The sequence below is a fragment of the Castor canadensis genome, chromosome 14 (assembly GCF_047511655.1).
Source record: "Castor canadensis chromosome 14, mCasCan1.hap1v2, whole genome shotgun sequence".
Lineage (NCBI taxonomy): Eukaryota > Metazoa > Chordata > Mammalia > Rodentia > Castoridae > Castor > Castor canadensis.
The window spans coordinates 45,727,558-45,750,880 of record NC_133399.1 but is presented as its reverse complement, the minus strand read 5'-3'; the positions used below and the strand labels follow the sequence as shown (position 1 = coordinate 45,750,880).

Below are 23,323 nucleotides of genomic sequence, written 5' to 3'. Positions count from 1 at the left end.
AAATTGGTCATAAAAAGTATTCATGTCTTTATTAAAAATCATTTTCTATTTTTACTGTTTTATTTTATAGTTGTATAAATTGTAGAACCAAGTCCCAAGTAGCCTTAGGATGCAGAATTTGTATATTTCCTACACATATAATACCTTTATGGACTTTATAATCACTGTTCAGTTGTTATTTGTTATGTAATTCTAATCATCCTAACATAATCTGATGGAGAAAAGTTACCTATATGCATTTAAAGCATACTTTATGAAATATTAAGTAGAAATATTTCTAACTCAATTGATTTATATTCCCTACACACTTTTGAGTGTCAACTACAAATATTGTAAATGTATTCTCTAGGCATCACAAATTTGTGTGACTCTGACTTCCTTATTTCTCAGATATTCTATGAATTTATTTATTTATCAGTAAAGTACTAGACCTTAATATTTTGCCAAAGACGTGTTCTTTCTTCCATTGCTATTTCTTAGATATTCATAGAAACACCTATATCCTTATAAAACGTTCTTTCTTTTGCACTTCATGTCTGTGGAAATGAATTAAATAAAGCAAGATGTATCATGAAAAAAAAAATCAGCAGGCAGTTCTCTTGAAGACCGAAGCTGCATGTGGTGGTAAAACTGAAAAATCATACAGTTACATAATTAAAGCATCTATTTAGAGAATACAGAGCTATTGTAGAAGCACATACTTATTTTAAAGGATTTAGAGAGGGTATTTTTATTTTTTCTGTACAGCTTAGAATAACTTCAGAAAATTTCCTTACAGGTTTCTTTGAAAGAAATATTAAAAAGTACCTAAAAGGAAGTTTAGTTAAAGTAATATTCTTGGCAAGTTATTCTTCTTAGGTTCACTCTTATTTTTGTAATTTTTCTTTGCTTTGATTATTTTATGCTTTACACAAAGTGCAGTTCATGGGAAGGATTTTACCATTAAACTGAACATGGGTTTGGGAAGGACTGTAATTATAAATGTATGGGCTTTAAAAAATGCCTGAAAATGGTATCACCATTCCAATATAGTGATGAAAATATTATGATGAAAAACATCTATTCTGCACAGAGTAAAACCCAGGTATATTTAATATCAATTATATAACATTAATATCAATGATGATATGATAAAGATAGCAGTATTATATGATAAATTGGAGAAATAGTACTTTTATTTTTATTTTTTGTATGAGATAAAATCTACAGATAAGATTACCAAATTGACATACATTGGAAACACAATTTATCAAGGTGCATCTCAGTGGTTAGAACACTTGCCTAGCATATGAAAGGCTTTTGGTTCAACACACAATAGTACCAAAAGAATAGAAAAGAGAAAGACAAGAAAGAAACTGAAATATAAATTTCATTAATGAATATCTAGATGATTTATTTAGAGAAAGCAGAACTTGTGAATTTTTGCTAAAACCTACAAACACCTAGGCCAGAGATTAATTGAGCTTTAATGTGTACATTCTGGAGTAAGTTTCGTTGTCTGGAGTAAGTGGTGTGTCTATTCAATGACCTGACATGACGGAAATATTTCTGAGTGCTTCATAGAGGTCATTCAACTGCCAAAGTCTAATTAAAATCAGATGAGTGTGAGTTATTAAAGTTATGACCTGATAGTCTTTTTCCACTAGCTAGTCTGCTGAATCCTTATGGTTCAGGGGGCCTTGACATCTGTGTTGCCATTTTCTTCTTCAGTTACTACTGATGTAGTTTCAACAGAGTGAAATGAATGTCGATCTGCCTTGGATGCTTTAGAAGTTAATTTGATTTTGAACTTCAGACTTTAACTCTATGAAGCAGAAGTGTCAGAAATAAACACACATTTATGTATTCTTGTGTGATGATTCAGGTCATCAGTGCTATACTTAGATGTATAAATCCACAAAACAACTCAATTCTCAATTTGCAACTACAGAGTGTCAAGTGGAAAATAGATCCTAAAACATAAAATCTAGGGCTTTCAAAACCTCAGCTGCTTTGACATGATATAGACAAAATAACAAAATGAAAAATGTCTTTTAAAAAAATATTGGATGCAATTAAAAATTAAAGAATTAACCAAATTTTAACTTATGTATACTCAACTGTTTATTTATGTTATCTCTTTTATATAATTATGTTATCTTTTTTCTCTGCACATACTAAATTATTTTTATTAATCCAGAATGGCATGCTACAGATACTGTACAGCATGAACATTTATTCATTACAAAAATGGCTTCCAAACCATTAAAAATGAACTTGAAATAAGAGCATGAAACGGAAGAGTAACATCACAACTATTAGGAAACATTCAAAGTATTCACAAAAAATTTTATAGTTAACATTCTAATAAACCAGACAGTTTTACAATCGCTTCATGCCAACTACCATGGCACTGAATTAACAGGTTTCAGCTCTATACAGCATTTTGCAACATCAACATGCCTAGGTTTTTATTTTGTTATTATTCTTAAAGTTCACTACCTACTTTATGTCATATGCGTACATAAAAGCGGCTGCTGGTTTTTTGTTTAAGAGTTATCTAATAGGCTGAATTTTGACCCGTAAGGATTTGTGCCTCTTTATTTAAAATGCTTTCTGGATAATCTGCTACCAAACACATTTTGTTATAGGTGACATTAAAACTACATGCAAATCTACCTATATGACATCACAGCAAAACATGATGAACAGAAAGTTCAGCATCAAAGTAGGGAGAAAACTAAAGTCACAGAGAATTTTGGCACATAAAGTTTTGCACACTGTCAGTCCCTGTCCTAAGGGCACAAGGCATTTGGCTAGGAGTTCATGGGAGAAACGGGCAGTTTCCACTCCTGCTCAGACAGCATCTAAAATTCCCTCTCTAGCGTTCAAGTCTTGTTGTCCTTAATGGCTTTTAAATCAACTTTGTTAATGCTACTGAATCTTAATACAGCAATTAATGTCCATTTGGTAGTATCTGGGTTTCATACAGGAAAAAAAAGTTAAAAAGGGAAACAAAAAAATATATACACATTGTTTATATAAACTTAAAAACCTTGTACAAATGAGTTGTTATATATAAGATGCTTATGCTAAGGGAAAAAACTTTATACAGTTTCAAGAAAAATATTTAAAAAGGGACAACATACAGGTATGACAAGCAACCTCTAAAGCAATAAATATTAGTGGTCCAACAGCTCTGTGATTCCATTAAATGCTGAATAGCACCCCTTTCCCCCAAAAAGAACAACACCACAGAACAAGGTATATTAACACATCTTAACCCTTTGTTTCTGTACATTTAAATGATAACACGTAACATCACAATAAAAGTTGTTTCACACAGAAAAAAAAGGCAGTGGCACTGCATTCATTGTGTCCTTGTGGTTTAAAAAACAGGTTTAAAATGATTGGTTTGCAAGTTCATATTTAATACAAATAATGCAGAAACAACTTCTTCTGGAGGGCTGCTACAAAATTGCTTCTCTCTTTTTTTTCTTTTGTTTTTTAATCAGTCTTTTAAAACTTAGCTATCCAAACTATGTAACAGTTATGTATATATATATATATATATACATATATATATATGTATGTATATATTTAATGTATGTATATATTTATGTTATATATATATATATTTTTTTAACACTACAAAGACTTTAAACAGATGTTGATAAAAATTTCGGTAGAATCATGAGGTTGTTCTCTCATCTACATATTTAAAAGGAGATATTAAAATAAGAATGGGTCATATATTGACCAATGAACTAGATAAACATCAACTCATGTAGCCATGTGGCACAAAATTAAGAGTACAAAACAAAAGTTTTCAGAGTGGAGTGAGGGTCAAACCAAGAACCTGGAAGACAACACTTAGGGCTGACTCTAAAGCTATTCTAACGACTTGGTTATGAGGCACAGAGTTTGGGGCTGGATCCCAGCCAGTGAGTTGTGGAAATATAAGGAAGATGTTGATGGCTGTGCGAGAGATGAGGAGGGGAAGATGCAAGGCAGCAGGTGGCAGGTCCAGGGCCCCCGTTGGGACAGAGGGCAGAGGACTTGCCATGGGCGGCCTCGGCCAGCAGGAGCACAGGTGGTGGAGGCATCATGGACAGGTGGGCCAGGGGGTCAGGCTTCAGGGACAGGGACAGAGGCTGTGTCTGTTCAGTCTGTGACTTGGCGTCTGGCGTGGGGAGCCTAGTAGGTGCAGGGACCAGGGTGGCGAGTCTAGTATGCGTCCATCTGAGGAGGGTGGGCTGAGGCAGGGTTTGCACCATAAACTCTGTGGGTCAGCTGGAACAGAGCCCGACACTTCTTTGGGGTATTTGCATCTGCAGGGGCCTCACCAGTTTGTCTGTTGATCAAGGCACTCAGCCACGACCTTGGCTCTCATTTCTTTCATATACAACATGAACGCATTAAGGGGCTTCTTTATGTGGGGCTTCTTCTTTTCTTCTTCCTTTTTGGAGGCCTGATGCTTTGAGCTATGGAGTAAGCTGACGTCACTCTGTGAGGATTCCTGTTTGACTGTTGCTGTGACTATGGTACCGTGGGGTATGTCTGTTGTGTGTAGAGTACGATGTGGTGGAACCATGTGGAGAGGGAACCTAGAAGACAGAAAGCTGGACATGGAAGCATTGATGGGATAGGGCTGTCTGAATCCTCCTGTTGTGATTGGGTACTCTGGTTGACCTTGCTGTGGTACTAACCATCCTAACGGATGGGGGATTTGTCCTATGGTTCTGGGTGATAGCGGTTAATATGGAGATATGTCTGGAGGGTGCAAAGGCCATGGGATTCCTGTTTTGGGGTCCAAGTCAGCTGGTAAGTGGGGAGGTGGGTTCCCTGGGGTGAAGTGTTCATTGCTGTAGGTGATGAGAGGCGTGAGTGGGTGAACAGGATGGGGGTACTGTACCACTGTCACCACTTTGTTCGTGACAATGTGCGCTGGCGATGGTGAGTGGTCATCCTTTAGGGCTTGTCTGCTCTGGAGGCTCCCTGCCTGGACACCAAGTAGAGGCCATTTCATCTAAAGATAGGTTAAGGCGGTGGGCGAGAGAGATCCCTTGGGGAAGTAGGGGCTCCTGAGGTCGGGAATCATGATGAAGGACTAGCCAGGATAAAGTGGCCCCTTAAAGAGCCCTCCATCTTGCCTTTTGGCGGCTTCCTCCAAACTCTCCCGGGATTTATCCTGGAACCTTTTGGAGCGAAGTGGAGGCCTTCTTTCTGCCTCGGAATCAGAGGAGCTATTCTGATTCGTTTCTGATTCATTGCCTGGAGACGACTTTACATCAGCGAAGTCCCTCTCTGCAAAGTTGTCCCAGCTCTACTCCTCCTGCACACCCTACTCTTTGAAGGAAATCTAATTATGTTATCTTTCTGCCCAGTTCCAATCACTAACAACTTGAAATCCCCAATTAAATCTGTCTGCCTTCTTACTTGGAAAACCTCACTATGACTAAATTGTCTTAAGGTTTTTATTAATATAGAAACCTGATTTGAAGTTATGGTGACCATTAAGAAGTTTTTTCTCAGTTAGATCTTAATTGTAATGAAAACCAGCACCAATACTTTAAAAAAGTCAGAATTTTACAAATTTATGGCCAATTTTTATCTTGAAAAAATAAATTTGACATCTCAAAATATTCTAAAGAGTAAATTTGTTTCCATGAAGTTATTCATTTTGTTCTTTTATTATTGACCTCTACTAATAAATGATACTCACTCACTCTGATAGAAAATTATTCTCATTTCACAATAATTACCTTGCCATAAACTAAGAAAGTCTTAGTCCATAAAATATATTTAGTTACAATATATTTTTTGAATATTATACAATACTTTTGCAATTGCCCAAAAGGTTTATATCTATCAAAATGGGATTATGATATTCCTGAGTGACTTAATTTTCCAAGTATTTTTATTGCACAATATTCATTCATTCATTTTCAAAATATGTCTTGAAGATCTCTTAAATACCAGGCACTGTTCTATGCAGAATAGATGTAGTAACTAAAACAATAAAGTCCCTATGCATCATTGGCTTTATATTATGAACGAGGGAAGGTAGATAATAATGGGTAAATAGAGTCTAGTAATTTTATGCTAATTGTTTTGGAGAAAAACACAATAGGGAAAACTGGCTAAAGATAGTCAGATGGGCTGAGGTTCATATTTTATATTATGTAGTCAAAATGTTCTGATTAAGAGAAAGAATTAACACTAATTTTATAGGGAAAATAGAATGGAAATAATTAGCTATGAAAGAAAATTGGCTCATAGAGTAAATGAAATGCTAGTAGCATAAGGGATTGGAGAGGCTAAGAGCAGCCTAGGGCTGCAATGGAGCATACAGCGAAGAGTCCAGCTAACTTCCAAGACTGAGTGAGATCCAGTCCTTGCTGGAAAGGGCATGTGTATGGCTTGTCTCATGGCAAAGAAGTCACTATGGAGCCACACCAGAGGAATTTGCTTGAAATCTGTCCTCAAGGTCTTGAGCAAATTTTTTCATTCAGAGACATCTAACAACAGGCACTGAACTGAAGAATCACTTGAGCAGAGTTCTGAGGAAAGTTACTGTTTTCTGGGTATGGCAGGTGACCTTGCTGGTGTTGTAGAGATGAGTTGTGCACAGTAGAAGGATATGCTTCTGCATGGTCCAAAACAAACACAAAATTCACTAGCACAAGGCAGTGCATAGAAAAGCATCCCAGAACCAGGAAGCAAAACTCTTTCCTCTTGCTACATCTCTCCAGTTATCTCTATTAACAAACTGTCCCTTTTCACAGATTACTCAACTAATAATGGTTTGAAGCTTAAAGCAATAACTGACAGACATGTAGAAAAGAATCATGAAAATTTGTTCTGATGAAGTGAAGACCCTGAAGAAATAAGAGAGTAGGTTATGCACATATCTACGGAAAGAGCATTCCAGAGAGATGAAGCAAGTGTAAAATGGCGTAACTCAAGAATGTGTTTCACATATTGTGACATAACAAGGATGTCAGTTTTTCTGGAGCAAGCAAAAGGAGAAAGATGTAGTTGAATATGACTTCAGTCAAGTAGCAGGAGCAGAAGTAAGACTAAATAAGGAATATGTGTTTAATTTTCACTGAAAAGAGAAGCAGGTTTCTCTTGGTGTCTTGCTTCGACCTCACCATCATCCCGGGGCCCCAAGGACTTTTACATGCAGCAGTGGGTGGGAGACAGGGGAGCCTCTGCCCATCTTCTGCTGGGAGCACATCTGTCGGCATGACCTGCCAGGCAACAAGTGGCTGGACATTGAGCACAACATCAGCTGCTGGGTGCAAAGGCACCCAAGGGGCAGCCGCCTCATCGGCCACCACAGTGCAGAGGCCGCCAAGGATGCTTTCCATGCCTTCCACCAAGATCTCCATTTTGTGCACAAGTTCCTGTGGCCCCTGCTGATAGGAGAACTGGCCCCAAAGGAGCCCAGCCAAGATGGAGCTCAGAATACCCAGCTGATCAAGGACTTATGAGCACTGTGCCAGATAGCCAAATGCATGAAGCTGAGGCTGATCCCATCTTCTTTGCTCTCCTGCTGGGCCACATCCTAGTTATGGAAGTGCTGGGCTGACTCATCGTCTACCTCCTGGGCTCTGGCTGGGTGTCCAGCACTCTTGTCACACTCATCATGGCCATCTGTCAGGCTCAGAACTGGTGTCTGCAGAAGGACCTGGGCCATGCCTCCATCTTCAGGAAGTCCCGGTGGAACCAGGAAGCCCAGCAGTTTGTGATGGGGCTGCTGAAGGACTTCTCTGCCCACTGGTTGAACTTCTGCCACTTCTAGCACCATGCCAAACCTAACATCTTCCACAAGGATCCGGATGTGACAGTGGCACCTGTCTTCCTCCTAAGGGAGTCATCTGTGGAGTAAGGCAAGAAGAAACACAGATACCTACCCTACAGCCACCAGTACCTGTACTTTGTCCTGATTGGCCCATCACTGCTCACCCTGGTGAACTTTGAAGTGGAAAATCTGGCATATATACTGGTGTGCATGCAGTGGACAGACTTTTTCTGGACCACCAGCATCTACTCCTACTTCTTCTTGTCCTACATCACCTTCTACAGTGTCTCTGGGGCACTCCTCCTCTTTGTTGCTGTCAGGGTCCTGGAGAGCCACTGGTTCATGTGGATCATGCAGATGAACCACATACCCAAAGAAATTGGCTATGAGAAGCACCGGGACTGGGCCAACTCTCAGCTGGCAGCCACTTGCAACGTGGAGCCCTCACTCTTCATTGACTGGTTCAGCAGGCACCTCAACTTTCAGGTCAAGCACTATCTCTTCCCCACAATCCCGAGGCACAGCTACCACAAGTGGCCCCTCTGGTCAAAGTACTGTGTGCTAAGCACGGCCTGTATTATGAGGTGAAGCCTTTTCTCACTGCCTTGGTGGACATCATCAGGTCCTTGAAGTCTGGCAATGTCTGGCTGGATGCCTACCTCCACCAATGAAGGCAGCATCTGCCTGGGCAGAGAAGGGATAAGGGCCAGGGCCCCAGCAATCACTGAGCCACCCCAGGTAAGATGTACAGTCCCACCCTCACCCCACCATGGTGTACCCTGCCTGCCCACCTGGTCCTGTCATCTTCCCCAGTCAGCAGCACTATGGCTGTAGCTCTGTGCCCAACAGGACCAGGGGCAGAGGGAGGGTACTCAAAGCCACATGGTGAGCACAGCATCTTTTCCAAGTATAAAAACCAACTTAGGTATATTTTAAAAAAAGAAAAGAAGCAATTCAATAGTTTCTAACAGAGAATTAATTAAGATGGTATCTGTTCAGATACCTGATTACTTTGTTGAAAATAGAAAATGTAAGTGGAAATGGTGGTCGGTTGTCAGTATTCTAACTCACATGTACAGGTACACACATACAATGATGATACCACAGAAACAGAATGAAAAAATATGCACAGGTTTAAAGAAAGTGCTATTGTATTTTGTAAAAGAAAGTAAGTGTTAAAGATAACTCCATTTTGGTCTTACTAAGTAGACAAATAGAATTGTGAATTCTGAATGGGAAGACAAGATGTTTTGAATGGAATCAGTTTTCTTTTTACACATCCTGATTGATAAGTCTATCTGTAGAGATACCTGGAAGTTATCAACTGTGATAAATTTGTTTGGTTCAATCAGAATTTTCATGATTGTCCTTTTTGTGCAATAGCATTATAATTATAGGTGACCTTTAATAGTGCTATTTAGTGAATGTGACTATATGAAAGGCTGATTATCAGATAAATTCCAGAAAGAAGAATGTGTCAGTCACAATAATGTAGAAAAAACCATTTTTTCTTTCTGTTTTAAAATTATTCATATTTTAAAATAGAAATTATCATTATATGCATCAATGTTGATGGAAATAAATGAGTAGAACAAAAAATATGATTTGACATGGGAGGCATAAATCTAATGAAATTTTATACACAAAAATGCTAACATAAAAATGCAAACGTGTTAAATTTCTTTCCATTGCTTTTTGATGACATGAGGTGTTTGAGAAGAGAGGATTATAATGTGGGGAAATTTGGGGGAAAGTGAACAATGTAACTAAACATTAAGGTTGCAGAGCAGCACCAGATTGCTGCTCTGTCTTCAGTTGACACACATTGTTCTCTAGATAAATTTTTTTATCAATGAAGAAGGAGAGAAAGAGGAGAGTTATCTTATCAGAACTGGCTTTTCCTTTTTTCAGTAAATAAAATATATAGAAAAAGAGAAAAAGGTCAAAATCATTTCCACAGCAGAAATTGTATTCATAGATTGCTGAAAATAAATAAATAAAAGGTAGATGAATAAGAAAGAGAGGATGACAAAAAAAGTAGTTAAAGTGTAGTTAAGTAGTCTGGTCTTATTTATTTATTTATTTTGGCATTAAGATGATTTTGTTTTTCTTGGACATTTTTAAGAGAATGATGACAATTACTAAGAATGCATAAAGATTTATGTAAAAAAGAATGAAGGCAAGGGTTAATTTTGAGACCAGAGTTGAGTATTTGAGGTCAAGAAATTTTCAAAAAGTAACATAGATGAATGTTTTAGTGTGATAAATGGCTCTTACTGAAAAGGAGGACACTAGGATTACATTATGAAGAAGGAGCAGTTGTGAGTAATAATAAGACTTCAGGTACCACCATGGAATTTCTGGATAGATAAGTCAGAACAGATAAAATGACCATTTCTGTAGAGTCCACAAAAACTGAGAAGTTCATTTATTGATAGACTCATTACTGTTGATATTAAAATCATAAAAAGTTATGAAAAGAATACATTTTGAAACCAGTACTCTAAGTTTTTAAATTATGAAATTGTGGACAGTGGGCTTTGCTTGCAATCCTGTAACTGGAACAGAAGCTCCTGCAGGTTATTCTTGAGGATGAAGAAGTTTAAGTATTTACTACCTTAAATGATTCATATGCAAACCAATGGTCTTTGATTTTTATCAAAATTTTTGTATTTGAATAAATCAAAGAAGTGGGAAGTGGATGTGTTTTTGAGAGATAGCTATGTGATGTCATAAGCATATGAAAACACAGATATACATCCAAACAGGAACAATGAGATTCTTTGACTTTCTTTGGTGGTGGTGTTGCATAGATGCATTTTTTCCAATTCTTTCAGTTTATCAATAAAGTTAAATACCAATTAATGTTTAGTAGAAATGAATGGGAAATGTGGAAGGACACAGTGATGGAATTCTGTGCCTGAATTTCTGCTTAAAATCGACCCTTCTTACATTTGCTAGGTTTCTCTCTTTTAATTTCTGCATTTTTGCCTCTAAAAATATAGATTTACACTTAAAATTCTGCCATTTTAAATTAGAATTTTAAGTTGAAATGCATCATTCTGTCATTTTATTGGAAACATATATATAGCATATATATATATGATATACAGTAGTCCCTACATATATAGGCTATATATATATACATATATATATATAGATATATATACATATATACACACACAATGGATAGATATACTATGGCTATCATATATATATACATATATACATGATATATATGTATATACATATATGTATACATATATGAGGGCAGAAAAGCTAATCCAATTGCATTAGAAGTTTAGTGTTAAAGTCATTTTAGACAGTAAATACTAAATTCTTATTATGGAACTTACATTTTCATGATGTTGAATTTAATTTAATGATTGCTGTTACTCATGAATAATTTAAATAACTTAAGCTACCAAAGAATGAAAAGTGTAAATCAGTGAGAAGTCATGCCCTGAAATACGTGTTCCTCTTTAATCCAAAACAATGTGATAATCCAGGGTCTCTGGTTTAGAATTTTCCTTGTCACTCACTGAGTGTGTCATCCTTGGCAGTTATTTACCTCTCTTTGCTTCACTTTTGTCATGTATAAACTAGAAATCATTGCTGTTTACCTCATCCAGTTGTTACAAGGAAAAAGTTGTATAAAATATTTATATTTCTTACAATAAAGATAATGTTATTGTTAGAATTCCATTAATATTAAATTTCACAGCAATCTTTCCAACAGATATTCATTCCTATTATTGTATCATGCAGCTGATAAAATTATTTAATTATTAACGATTTATGTAACTTGAATACTGTCACATACACTGTGAGTGTTTGTGAGTGCCATCACAAAGCTGTGAGTGTGCAAGATTCAAAGTCAATTCTGGCTTACTCCAGTCTCTGCTGTGTTATGACACTACTGTGTGCTCCCATCTTCGTGTTCCCATAGTCATAATGTACTTTCACTTAGATTATGACTCAGATGTGAAAACTGAAATCTTCACATTATGTTTAGGCAATTTTAAGAACATGGAAAAATTTAGAAAAAGAAAAAAGTAATAAAAAGAGAGAGCTCCTAAATATACAAGTTTAAAAATTGTAATGTGTGATATTTAAGCTGGGAATCGATGAAGCATATATGTTAACAAGCTTTAAATATGACTGAGTGTTGCTGAAGGTCGTCAGAAAATATACCAGATAAGCTCTCATTTACAAAATATGAGGTGAGATAAGATCTTAAAAAGGAAAGAAGTGGAAAAGTGAGCCAGTGAAAACTCAATGCACTTAAAGCAATGTTTAGTAATACATGAGTAAAATGAATTTGTGAATGTATATTTCAAGAGAAAGCCTATAATCAGATCTAAAAAGGTGATTTGGAAATAATATTCAAAGATCTCAACTTGCATCTATATTCAGGATGTATCTTCATGTTTTAAGAATGTGGATTTTAATTTTTTTTAATTTATATTTTAAAGGTTACATAAAACATTTATATTGAGCATAAGGCCAGGTGTGGTGGCTCATGTCTATATTACAAGCTACTCAGGAGGCAAAGACTGTGAGCATCATGGTTCAAAGCCAGCCTAGGCAACATATTAATGAGACTTCATCTCTATTAATAAGTTTGGTTTGGTAGTTCATGTCTGTAATCCAAGCTACCTGGGAATTATAAATAGGATGACTATAGTCCAGGCTGGCCTAACAAAATTGAGAGACATTATTTAAAATGTATGGCCTACAGCATCCAGGGAAAAGGTGGCCACCCCTGCAGTGTTCCTGCTGTTATGGCTGGTGTGATGCTTGAACACATCAGTAGTCAGGTCTTTTCGAAGCTTGTGAGGTCCCTGTTCAGGTAAATGGCGTCGAAGTTTGCTATACCACTGCTCTTCATTCTGCTGTGTCTGAACAGAATAAATGGGCAAAGGTAGAAAAGGAGATACTGAGAACAACACAACTCCTGAAGGACCTCAAATTGTCTACCTCTGTTCAGAAAGCCAAGATTAAGTGTCCCATTAAAATGAAAAGCTGGGGTTTGAATTCAGAACCACATTCTACCACTTGAACCCTTTTTTGTGTTGGGTATTTTTGAGACAGGGTGTTGTGAACTATTTGCCCAGGCTGGCCTCAATCATGAACCTCTTGTTCTCTGCCTCTCAAGTAGCTAGGATTACACTGGCACCCATCCCTTGTGATGTTTTGATACATGTATATACGATAAAATGTTTTTGTGAAAATATTTAAAATTTTTTAAAGATAAAAATAAAACAGAAATTTATGAATAAATGAAATATGAAAACCTTCTTCTGGAAAATGCTCACTAACTCTACACAACAGGGTTATGAATTGTCAAATTTAGCTTACTAATGAAAGATATGAACGCTTACAATTAGAAGTGCTTTAGAATCAGAAATATTAGTCAGTGCTTCAGCATAAGATGGAAAGTACGTAGCTACATTTTTAATAGGACCAACAAAAAACTCAGTAAGTTCTTACTGGGACAAATTATGCAATATTCACAAAGAGGAGGGCTGTGTTAATAAAATCAAGAGCAGTTTTAATACATTGCTTAAAAGTTAGAAGATCAAAGTGCAGTATTTGGGGAACTTTCCACCTATCACTGAATTTGAAAGGGATAGAATTTTTTGGCCATATTCTAGTTTACCAAGTCATAATTCTTTCAATTATGATAATGACAAGCATTTATATAAGGTAATACATGATCATGATAAATACAGTACTTTTACCCCATGGACTATTCTTATTTGTGATTTAGCACAAGAAGCAACCATCCTCTCTCACTAAAAATTCATTCTTTCAACATCATGGGGTTCAGAGCATGCTATCCTCAAACCTGGTTCCTTGTATTGAACTGAGAAAGGCAGGCACAAGAAGGACTTTCTGACCTTGCTACACCCAGAGGAAAGTGGAACCATTACCTTGGAGATGGGGGATACAGAGGAGCCATAGCTAACATTGTTCATGAGCCTGAGTTCTTACCCAGTAGCATCCCTTTGTACCTGCCACATTTTTGTACATCTTTCTCCTCTTCCTCAAATCTAGTGTAAAGACAATTATGCTTATGACTTTCCAGGTCTTTGTTTTCTTATGGATTCTCCTGTGTTATGGAAAACTTCCACAATATTAATGTACAGGCTTGTCTCTTGCTAATCCTTTTGTCACTTCCAACCAAGAACCTAAAAGAGTAGAGGGAAAATAATTTTTCTTTCCCTATAGTTTCTGGCAACAAATATAAAATACAATCCAGAGGGATACCTTGTTTATTTGGAGGCAGAAGTTCTAAGATCTCTGACTAAGGCAGTCAAGATAAAGATTCTTACCAAGGTCAATATGCTGGTTTCAGTCAACTGCATCCAACTGAATAGGGGTGGGAAAAGCTTCCTTATCTTTTTTTTTCTTTCCTAATTTCTATGGGAGTAAAAGAGTTGAAAGAATTAATCGTTTGAGTGATGACATGAATTTGGTTTTGGATACACAGTGCTTAATCCCTTGTGGTCCAGGATCACCTGTTTTCATATTTGTCCTGAGAGTGGGTCTTTTAAGCTTATTTACTTTCTACCTGCCAGAGGAACAGGTGCCAGGGGTAGACCTGGAAGAGGATTTGCAGATGGCTAGCACCCCATTTTCAGCCTATGCTTTTCCTGTTTTTGCCCACTCTCAGGTGTCCTGTCTGCGTCCTTTGGTCTTTTGGAGGTTCAGGATCACAAGGGCTACCTCTTTTACCACACTTTGTAGATGTCACTGGCCTTTGTATTAAAGGCATTAAGAGTCTATCAACATTAAGTCAATATTAGTATTAAGTCCAATATTAGTATGGGCATTAATTTGAAGAGTTGGTCTCTTTAAACTAAATACAGATGGGCTGGGGGCAAGGATGAAGTGGTGGAGTGCCTGCCTAGCAAGTGCAAGACCCTGAGTTCTAACCCCAGTACCACAGTAAATAAATAAATAAACAAATAAACATAGATGCTGCTCACTTATGGAAGGTTTACATCTTTATAAACTCCCTGCATTGAAAGTATCATCCAGTTGAAAAGAATTAACAGACCTAACCCACCAAACAGAGCTCAGCATTGCTAGGTACTGCAGAGTACTCATTTTTACTTTTGTGGACCTCTGGTTTAAGGGTAGCATCCAGCATCTCCAGAGACAATTACCCTGTGTATCACTGGTCCAGGAGAGAACACAATTGCAAATTTGAAGTCAGTAGGGTTTCTACTGAATGTGTGTACCTTTTGCATCATGACAGAAGTGTCAGGAGAATTGTGAATGGAGCCATCTTGAATCTCGGACTGCCTGTTCTCTCCTATGCTTTTGTTAATCTGGATTTTGCTGCAGTGTCCCAGTCAAATACCTAGAAAACCAAAAGGCAAAGATTTCCTTTCTCCCCTACACACTTACACTAATAAATTGACCATTGTCTACATTATAGAATAAAAGTCTAAACCAGAATTTCTGTCTCTGCCAGGGTGGAGGGTCAGACACTGATAAAGGCCTTCCCATTCAAATACAGATAAAATCTAAAAAAGAATCTTTTGCTCTGGGAAAGGCAACTCTCTTAGTAAATAAAATGAACTAAATTAAGAGCAGTAAACATAACCTGAAGATATGTTATATCAATTACATATTAGAACTTACTATGGTGCCAATAACAAGATGGAGGAGTTGAACCTGAGACTACAGTTCAAAGTTGAGGACCTACTTGATTAAAGTATAACATTTTCAAGTTTCACTTTAAGAATTTAATAGACTTATAAGGCAAATTCTCCAAGTATTGTGGGATTTGTTGCTGAGTGTTTTACTCTCATCCATAAGTCTGTTTTCTTTAATATGAAAGTTTGAATGATTTTCATTTGCATAACCACAATTACCACAAGTTTGCAGAAGATTCTAATAGTCGATAATAATGTGTCCACCATCCAAAATTAGCACTGACTCTTCTAAGCAAATGCCTCTGTATGTGACTCAGGAAAGTGTAATTAACACATTAATTTATATGTAGATAACCATCTCAATGCCAAAGCTTTTTTATTTGACCCATTCCATCTGACTTTCAAATCTGAAGAGACATATGGTTTTAAATGCATATTAAACACAATAAAATGAGAACTCTATAAAATGAGAAGCATTGAAGCTCTTTGAGAAACATTTTCATTCATTGAAAATATTCTCTTTGGATTTGGAACATCATTGTAGGTTGATACTTGAACAGAAGACAAGGTGAGGATAATAGTTTCTGTTGGTTTAACTATTCAGACGTTTTCTTAAGTATTAGAGGTAGGCTGATACAGATATAATTATTCAATACAGACTTTTTTAAAATTGGAAAAAGATGCATAAATATATATTGATAAATACCACAGTAATAATCCTGGTTTTCATCTACCTGATCCCATCTCTCTTGCAGGTGTTCTGTGTATAATTTTTTAGCTGAACCTCTGCCAGTTTCACAAGTGGCTATGAATTTGCCTTGCATCTTGTGCTTACCTTGTAACTTTGAAGAATCTTATATTAATTTTACTCAGAGCTTTTATATCCTAAAATTCAATTTCTATTTATATAATTTCTTAAAATGTCAATAATTTAGATGATGATGGAAGATGTAACAGAAGTGAATAAGCTACTCAATTTATCCATTCTGGCAGGAAAATAGTTGTTCATTTCATTTATCATCTGAGTATCCATTATTAATACACATATTGTATTGCTGGAATGATCCAATAAAACTTTACTTTAAATTTTGATTTTTATTTGTTTTCCTTTCAATACATAGCTTCATTTATCTGAAAATTAGGGCAGAGGGAAACAAAATCAATACAAGTCTTAGCTTTACATAAGCATGTGTAATAAAATGCATGTCAGCAAAGATAGAAACATCCAAAAGAATTAGAAAATAATCTGAAATATAAATGTTGCAGGATTTTTTTTCACTTTATTCACCAGGAAGGAATTGATGCATACCTATTATAGGTAAACAGAAAATAAAACAACTCATGCTGCAAAAATTATATTAAAAAAGGGTAGAGACATCAGACTATAAATAAATAAAAAAGGTGTTTAATATGTCAGAAGGGGATGGTATCTTGGGATGGAGTTGGTCTAACCTGCATGGGGATGCAGGTTGCTGTACTGAGTATGGTGATTACTAGGGATCTCCTTGAAAAAACTATGTTTTCCTAAAGGCTTTCAGGAAAGAACAGAGACAATTCTCCTTTACACCTTGCCGTGAAGCCTCCTTGATGCATCTGTCATTATGCGTCTATAGCTTTACCTGACTGTCTTTTTTTGAACAGCAGTCCAAGGCAAAGTTTTTTGTTTTGAATTTTACAAATATTTAGGTATAAATATTTAGATATGATTCAGACAAATGATACCTAACTTCACTGCATAATTCTATTTTCCTGCTGAAAAACATGAAACTGCATGTATTATGATTAACCATGTTCTTGAGCATACACTTTTCATATTCACTCTGATGTTTTTGAAATTGGTTGGCTATTTTAGAGGAGAGATAATTTATCGACAAAACAATCATTTTTAATAAAATTTCTGATATAACTTTATTTTCCCAAATAATTTCCAATTTTACATAGATGTTAAATTCTATTCTAGTCTAGAAGATTCTAGAATTCTAGTTACTGAATATATATGCTAACTAACATTGATTTCCTTTGTTATCTATAATTAGATAATTTTTGAAAAAAATTCTGAAGCTATCTATTTGTAAAGCATATCTGTCTTCTTTTTGCTTTGAATTACCAGATTGTCTATTTTATTTTTATTTTCAAGACCAACTTTTAACTTTGATTGTTGTCTTTAAATAATATCCCTTAATACTTTAGTTAGTTGATTACTTATTTCTATTTACTTTCTTTTTATTATTAGTTAGAAGCTTAGTACATTGTTTTGTGATTTTTTAATATACTAGTCAGTTTTACATTTTAAGAAAACTGTAAATTTACCAATGATTATTACATCATTGAAATCAAGAAAGTTTGATACTTTGTGTTTTTATCTTCATTACTTTAGTTATAAAAATATTAAAATACAATTTCACAGTATAATCCTTTAAATGTTTTAAGTGTTTGTCCTTTCTATTCTATTTATTCATATTGTTAATGCTGTAGAATGGAAATATGTATATATAAAATATTTCCTATCAATTAATTTATATAATTTTTTGTAAACTACAATTTCTAAAATTCTTTTATTTTATGTGAAAATATATTTCTGTGTTGTTTATCTTCATACACTGGATAAAGTAAAATTGTGACTTTTCCAATGTCTTTCAGAGCTCATCAGCAAACAAACAGATCACATTGAGTAACCTTATTTGCACATTGATTCTCATTTTAATCATAGTTACTTTATATTAGATCTAAACTGTACTCACACAGAATTCCTTGTTTCAACACATGGTTGGTGAAAAAGTAAGATAAGGATAAGGCTAACAGTCCTTTCCATTTCCTTCAAGTGCACTTTGTTCATTTACTATTACATCTAGATGTTACCTTTTAGTATCTATTGAAAACATTTTCTCAGTTCAGTTTCAACAATTGTCTCCCTAAACAACTGACAACAAGCTATTCTGCTAATTGGAATTGTTACAATTGTCTGCAGCATTCTGAATTTCAGATCTTTTGTGAATTCTTTCCTATTTGCAATTGCCCAACTTCAACTTAATGTAAGTATGTGACTGTCCCTCATTTATCAAACTTGTCCTCCTATTTGAATTGCACTTTTAGAGGCAATATTTCAGTGTTGGTGGCTAGGCTGTTTTCCAGGATTTCTTTCTGGTGAATATAAATATAGTTGAAGTAAGCTGGTGAGGGATAAAGTAATTTCTAAATCAAGTGTACATGAAAAAGGCAATCCTTCTCACATACCCAGATACATTTTAAAAGTAATTATTCCAAAGGAAATGGATATAGAGCCTTCCATACATACAATATATCAAAATTTACTGCAATCTTTCTTTATTCTATGCCTTTCCATTTTTAGAAAATTCTCCTTAATTTTTGTCTTCAGTAATGTCCTTCTGCCTTATGTAAGTGTGGGTACAAAATTGTATACATGTTAATAATTAATCTCAAGTGATATTACATATGTGATTAAAAACAACGATTGACTTGTTAATGACATTCCAGGGAAGCATATGTGTGTATATATATATATTTAAATACATTAGAAATATTCTGTATGAGAATATTCACACATGTTTTGTCATCTCATATAGATAAAAACTATTAGAATGAGAAATTTATAGAGCCTGTGGAATAAAACTGGTAAAATGTATTCTATTTTAGTTATTTTATGTTTGACAGGGCAGGTCTAACAAGTGATTCCTGAAGATATTTTATATCAGTATTGTTATTCTTTTTACCAACAGTAAAAAACAAACATGATTACTTTAAAGAAAAACTGGTATTTATTGAGTGAATTTGGAGTACTTCATAGAATGCAAAGGAAAAGGTTAAATGCCAGACCTTAGAAGAGTGAGAAATAGGCATTTCTATAAATCTAGAAACTTCACAATTGTGTCAGGATGTACAAAATGCTTCCTTATAATGAGCAAATGACTTTTTCCAATACTGCTGTCATTCAGACACCAAAAATGTCTAATGGATTTCGATGTAAAATTCAGTAACATGAAATTGCATAATAATTTGAAAATATGATACATTAATTTTAAATACTTACAGGTAATCAATGATAGTAAATAGACAAAATGATTTTTTATTTCTTTTATTCATATGTGCATACCATGTTTGGGTCATTTCTCCCCCCTTTTCCCTGGCCCCTCTCTTTCCTCTTCCCTCTCCCCCACTATCCCCTAGATACCAGGCAGAAACTATTTTGCCCTTATTGATAATTGACAAAGTGATTTAGATATGCTAAGATATCTAAATCTGAATGTATAATTTTGCTCATGAGAATTTTCACTTTTTCTCACTAATTTATGTGTATTTTATAAAAACTATTTTCTGAAATGGCATTTCTATCATTTCTTTTCACAGCTGAGCTCCTTAAAGTTAAAAAATTCTCATTCTAAACTCTGTGAAATGTATAACTTCCATTACTGTATTTTGCCTGTTGAATTGCTAGAATGATCTCTATAAACAATCAATATGCAGACAGCTTTGAACTCTGTGGAGCTGATAAAATGATTTTAGAATGTCAATTTTATCATGTACATGATGAATGACGTTTGTCACTGAACATTTCTCTGAAGACTTCCCATAACCTCACCATTCTCAGAATGTATTTGCTGATTCATAAGAAGATCTTATCTTGTGATATAAAATACTTCAGAGAAAATTTAAGTCCTACAAACAGAACACCAAGTAAACCACGAATCTAATGTTCTCTAACTTCACATTTGAAGACATCAAGTAATAAATCTTTCAATTTATGAAATATTGAACAATGTATTTTGAGCACAAATAACGAAACATTATTCCTATAACAATGCCAATACTCTACTTACATCAATTCTTATTTGTCATTCTCTTACATATAAAATTTTAAATATGAAATTTTAAATATTTTAGATAAATATTATATGCCACTACTTTTCATATTAGTTGTCAGTAATATTTATGCAAGTCTTAGGGATCTAAAACCTTACAAAATGCAGCTATGGGTTGATCTCCATCTCAATTTCATGTCAGAAACTGAGTGTAGAATGCTGGTTACCAGACTGTGGAAGGAGACAGGGGAGAGGACAATGTGGATCAAAGTGTACAAAGTTCCAGTTAGACGTAGGACTACGTTTTGTGGATCCAGTCCATTCATGGTGACCTTAGTAAATAGTAATGTGTTTTAAAATTGCCACAAGGAAATTTAAACATTCTCACAGAAAAAAAGTGAGGTGATGACTACATTAATTAGCTTGATTTAAACTTTTCATAATTTGTATATAAGTAAAACATCACCTCATACCCTTATTTGTCAGTTAAAGATGAAAAATATCAATTAAAATACATGGGAAATTTTCTCATGAAACCTCAAAACTAAAGAGATTATGTAAATGTGGGAAATGGAAGCCTATTTTTATGTCTTACTGAAATCTTCGTGTGAAATGAAAATTCTTTCTTCATTTAGGATTAATTTTTTTAGTATAGGCATTTATGATTAAGAGACTTATCTGTCTTTTATTGAGAACATTTGCATATGTAAGTTGTCTTTCTGGGTACTTTTCCCTATTATAGGTATATATGTATATCCAGAAAAAAACAGGCATCTGAAAAAAGTCATAAATTTGTGAACAAAAATAGTCTTATCAATATAGAAATCTAGCAACTTATATAAATTCAGAAAAAAGTGAGTAGAAAAAAAGTATTTCAAATCTAGCAAATTCCAAAATAAATATTCAATGTAATAATCTTAAGAGAATAAGGTTTTAAAAAGTATTCATGTGCTATTTTTAAGTACAGCAATTACTTTATTTCATTATGCAATCAGCAAAATATTAGTTTACAAATTAGTAAAGTTATTTTAAAATGGAGTGAAGCAAATAAATGCATGTCTTTGACTTTCCAATGACCTGACATATATCAAGAAGACAATTTTCTTTTTTTTTTTCATTTTTCTTTTATTATTCATATGTGCATACAAAGATTGGTTCATTTCTCCCCACTGCCCCCACCCCCTCCCTTACCACCCACTCCGCCCCCTCCCTCTCCCCCCCCAATACCCAGCAGAAACTATTTTGCCCTTATTTCTAATCTTGTTGTAGAGAGAGTATAAGCAATAATAGGAAGGAACAAGAGTTTTTGCTGGTTGAGATAAGGATAGTTATACAGGGCATTGACTCACATTGATTTCCTGTGCGTGGGTGTTACCTTCTAGGTTAATTCTTTTTGATCTAACCTTTTCTCTAGTACCTGTTCCCCTTTTCCTATTGGCCTCAGTTGCTTTGAGGTATCTGCTTTAGTTTCTCTGCGTTAAGGGCAACAAATGCTAGCTAGTTTTTTAGGTGTCTTACCTATCCTCATCCCTCCCTTGTGTGCTCTCGCTTTTGTCATGTGCTCATAGTCCAATCCCCTTGTTGTGTTTGCCCTTGATCTAATGTCCACATATGAGGGAGAACATACGATTTTTGGTTTTTTGAGCCAGGCTAACCTCACTCAGAATGATGTTCTCCAATTCCATCCATTTACCAGCAAATGATAACATTTCGTTCTTCTTCATGGCTGCATAAAATTCCATTGTGTATAGATACATTTTCTTAATCCATTCATCAGTGGTGGGACATCTTGGCTGTTTCCATAACTTGGCTATTGTGAATAGTGCCGCAATAAACATGGATGTGCAGGTGCCTCTGGAGTAACAGTCTTTTGGGTATATCCCCAAGAGTGGTATTGCTGGATCAAATGGTAGATCGATGTCCAGCTTTTTAAGTAGCCTCCAAATTTTTTTCCAGAGTGGTTGTACTAGTCTACATTCCCACCAACAGTGTAAGAGGGTTCCTTTTTCCCCGCATCCTCGCCAACACCTGTTGGTGGTGGTGTTGCTGATGATGGCTATTCTAACAGGGGTGAGGTGGAATCTTAGCGTGGTTTTAATTTGCATTTCCTTTATTGCTAGAGATGGTGAGCATTTTTTCATGTGTTTTCTGGCCATTTGAATTTCTTCTTTTGAGAAAGTTCTGTTTAGTTCTCGTGCCCATTTCTTTATTGGTTCATTAGTTTTGGGAGAATTTAGTTTTTTAAGTTCCCTGTATATTCTGGTTATCAGTCCTTTGTCTGATGTATAGTTGGCAAATATTTTCTCCCACTCTGTGGGTGTTCTCTTCAGTTTAGAGACCATTTCTTTTGATGAACAGAAGCTTTTTAGTTTTATGAGGTCCCATTTATCTATGCTATCTCTTAGTTGCTGTGCTGCTGGGGTTTCATTGAGAAAGTTCTTACCTATACCTACTAACTCCAGAGTATTTCCTACTCTTTCTTGTATCAACTTAAGAGTTTGGGGTCTGATATTAAGATCCTTGATCCATTTTGAGTTAATCTTGGTATAGGGTGATATACATGGATCTAGTTTCAGTTTTTTGCAGACTGCTAACCAGTTTTCCCAGCAGTTTTTGTTGAAGAGGCTGCTATTTCTCCATCGTATGTTTTTAGCTCCTTTGTCAAAGGTAAGTTGCTTATAGTTGTGTGGCTTCATATCTGGATCTTCTATTCTGTTCCACTGGTCTTCATGTCTGTTTTTGTGCCAGTACCATGCTGTTTTTATTGTTATTGCTTTGTAATATAGTTTGAAGTCAGGTATTGTGATACCTCCTGCATAGTTCTTTTGACTGAGTATTGCCTTGGCTATTCATGGCCTCTTGTGTTTCCATATAAATTTAACAGTAGATTTTTCAATCTCTTTAATGAATGTCATTGGAATTTTGATGGGAATTGCATTAAACATGTAGATTACTTTGGGGAGTATCAACATTTTTACTATGTTGATTCTACCAATCCATGAGCATGGGAGTTCTCTCCACTTTCTATATTCTTCCTCAATCTCTTT

General features: G+C 35.3%; 2 pseudogenes; one reads left to right on the top strand and one right to left on the bottom strand.

Annotated features, from left to right (window-relative positions):
- Positions 1-3,870: 3,870 nt before the first annotated feature.
- Positions 3,871-5,095, bottom strand: LOC109676472 (transcription factor 7-like 2 pseudogene; annotated as a pseudogene).
- A 1,838-nt stretch (positions 5,096-6,933) lies between these two features.
- LOC141416260 (fatty acid desaturase 3 pseudogene) lies at positions 6,934-8,460 on the top strand (annotated as a pseudogene).
- The last annotated feature ends 14,863 nt before the right edge of the window (positions 8,461-23,323 follow it).